Raw genomic sequence first — 3,379 nt, 5'->3', positions numbered from 1 at the left:
AATAAGATCAGGGGTGAAAAAGGGATGTCCATTTTCACCCCTACTACTCAATTTGGTACTAGAAATATTAGCTGTAGCAATAAGAGAAGAAAAACAAATTGAAGGAATTAGAATAGGCAAAGAAGAAACTAAAATATAACTTTTCACAAGTGATATGTTGATGTATTTAGAGAATCCTAGAGAATCAAGTAAAAAACTACTTGAAATAATAAACAATTTTAGCAAAGTTGCAGGATATAAAATAAACCCACATAAATCCTCAGCATTCCTATACATTAATAACAAAGCTCAACAGCAGAGATAGAAAGAGAAATTCCATTCAAAGTTACTTTATAGACTATGAAACATTTGGGAGTCTATCTGCCAAGACAAACCCAAGAACTATATGAACATAATTATAAAACAGTTTTCACTCGAATAAAGTCAGAACTAAATAATTGGAAAAAAAATCAGTTGCTCATGTTTAGGCCAAGCTGATATAATAAAAAATGACAATTTTACCTAAATTAATCTATCTATTCAGTGCCATACCAATTGAATGAACAAAAATTATTTTACAGAGCTGGATAAAAGTATAACAAAATTCATCTGGAAAAATAAGAGGTCTAGAATATCTAGGGTATTAAAGAAAAGAAATGGTAGAGAAGATGGCCTAGCCATACCAGATATTAAACTGTACTATAGAGTATCAACCATAAAACTACCTGGTACTGGCTAAGAAACAGAGTCATAGATCAGTGGAATAGGATAGGTGCACAAGATGGAGAAGTCAACGACTATAGCAATCTACTCTTTGATAAACCCAAAGAGGCCAGCTTCTGGGCTAAGAATTCACTATTTCACAAAAACTGCTGGGAAAATTGGAAAATGGTAGGGCAAAAACTGGACATACAACAATATCTTACACCATATTCCAAAATAATGTCAAAATGGGTTCATGATTTAGGAATAAAGGCTGATACTATAAACAATTTGGGAGAGCAAGGAATAGTTTACTTATCAGATTTATGGAAAAGAAAAGAATTCATGACCCAACAAGAGATAGAGAGCATTGTAAAATGTGAAATGGATAATTTTGATTATGTTAAATTGAAATGTTTTTGTACAAAAACCAATGCAACAAAGATTTGGAGGGAAGCAGAAAATTGGGAGAAAATCTTTACAACCAGTGTCTCTGATAAAAGCCTCATTTCTAAAATATATAGGAACTAAGCCAAATATATAGGAATACAAGTCATTCCCCAATTGAGAAATGGTCAAAGGATATGAAGAGACAGTTTTGAGAGTAAGAAATGAAAGATATCTATAGGCATATGAAAAAATGCTCGAAATCACTACTGATTAGAGAAATGCAAATCAAAACAAATCTTAGGTAGCACATCTCTCCTGTCAAATTGGCTAACATGACAAAACAGGATATGATAAATGCTGGAGAGGATGTGGGAAAACTGGAACATTGTTAAATTACTGGTGGAGTTGTGAACTGATCCAGCCTTTCTGGAGAGCAATTTGGAATTATGCCCAAAGGGCTATAAAAATGTTCACACCCTTTGACCCAGCAATACCACTTCTAGGGTTGTATCCCAAGGAGATCACACAAGTGAGAAAAGGACCCATATATACAAAAATATTTATTGCACCTCTTTTTGTGGTAGCTACGAATTGGAAATCAAAGGGATACCCATCAATTGTGGAATGGCTGAACAAGCTGTGGTATATGAAGTTAATGAAATACTATTGTGCTATAAGGAATGGGGATGATACGGACTTCATAACAACCTGGAAAAACCTACACAACATAATGCTGAGTGAGTGGAGCACAGCCAGGAGAACATACACAACAACAGGTATATGGATTCTGTGAGGACTAACCCTGATAAACTTTGCTCTTCTCAGCAACACAAGGTGCAAAGACAACTCCAAAGGATTCACGATGGAGAATACTATCTACATCCAGAGAAAGAACTATGAAGTATGAATGCAGATTGAGGCACACTTTATGTTCACTTTTTTCCCCTTTTTTTTCTCTTTTTTGTTTTTGTTCTTGGGTTTGTTTCTTTTGTTTTTGTTTTTGTTTTTTTTTGCTTCTGTTTCTTCTTTCTCATAATTCATTCCATTATTTATAATTCTTCTCCACAACTTGACTAGTGTATAAATTGGTTCAGTGCGAAGTTATACATGGAAGATATATTGGATTCCTTGCCATCTTGGGGAGGGAGTGGGGGAGGGAGGAAGAAAATCTGGAACTCAAAATTATGTAGAACCGAGTGTTGTAAACTAAAAATAAAAAAAAAAATAGAAATTAAAAACAAAAGAAAAAAAACAATTTTCTCTGAGAAAGACTGGATTTCTCAAACATGCAGAAAACTGAGACAGTTTATAAAAAAAATAAATCATTCCCCAACCAAGAAATGATCAAAAGATACAAACAATTTTCAGATGATGTAATCAAAGCTATCTATAGTTATACAAAAAATGCTCTTACTATTAAATGGACAAATGTGAGTTAAAACAATTCTGAGGTACTATCTCACACCTATTAGACTGCCTAATTGAACAGAAAAAGAAAATGACTAATGTGGAAGATGTGGGAAAAATGAGATATCAGTGCCCTGTTGGTGGAGTTGTGAAGTGTTCCAATCATTATATAGAACAATTTGTTACTATGCTCAAAGGGCTATAAAACGATGAATACTATGTGACCTAGCAATACCACTACTAGGTCTGTATCCCAAAAGAGATTTTTTTTAAAAAAGAAAAAGAACCTATTCATACCAAAAATATATAGAGCAGCTCTTTTCTGGTCAAAGAAAACTGGAAATTGAGGATATGCCCATAAATTGGGGAATGACTGAAAAAAATTGTGGCATGTAATTATGATGAAATAATATTGTGCTATAAGAAATGATGTGCAGAATGCTCTCAGAAACACCTGGAAAGACTTACATGGGCTGAAGCAAAATGAAATGTACTGAGTACAAAATTAACAGCAATATTGTGTGATGGTCAGCTGTGGATGATTTCAATATTTTCAGCAATAAAATGATCCAAGACAACTCTGAAAGACTTGTTATGAAAAATTCTATCCATACCCAGAGAAAGAACTGATGGTGTTTGAATACAGATTGAAACATATTCTTTTTTTACTTTATTTTTTGAGTTTTTATTTTTTGTCTATGCTTTCTTTCACATATGACTATCATGGAAATGTTTTGCATTACTACACATGTATAACCAAATTGATTTGTTTGCCTTCTCAATGGGATGGGAAGGGAGGAAGGGGGATAATTTGGAATGAAACATTTTAAAAATAAATGTTAAAAATTGTTTTGCATGTAACTGGGGAAAAATAAAATTACAATGTAAGATAAACAAAAAA

The sequence above is a fragment of the Trichosurus vulpecula genome, chromosome 3 (genome assembly GCF_011100635.1).
Source record: "Trichosurus vulpecula isolate mTriVul1 chromosome 3, mTriVul1.pri, whole genome shotgun sequence".
Lineage (NCBI taxonomy): Eukaryota > Metazoa > Chordata > Mammalia > Diprotodontia > Phalangeridae > Trichosurus > Trichosurus vulpecula.
The sequence above is the reverse complement of the archived record's forward strand: the minus strand, read 5'-3'. Positions refer to the sequence as shown.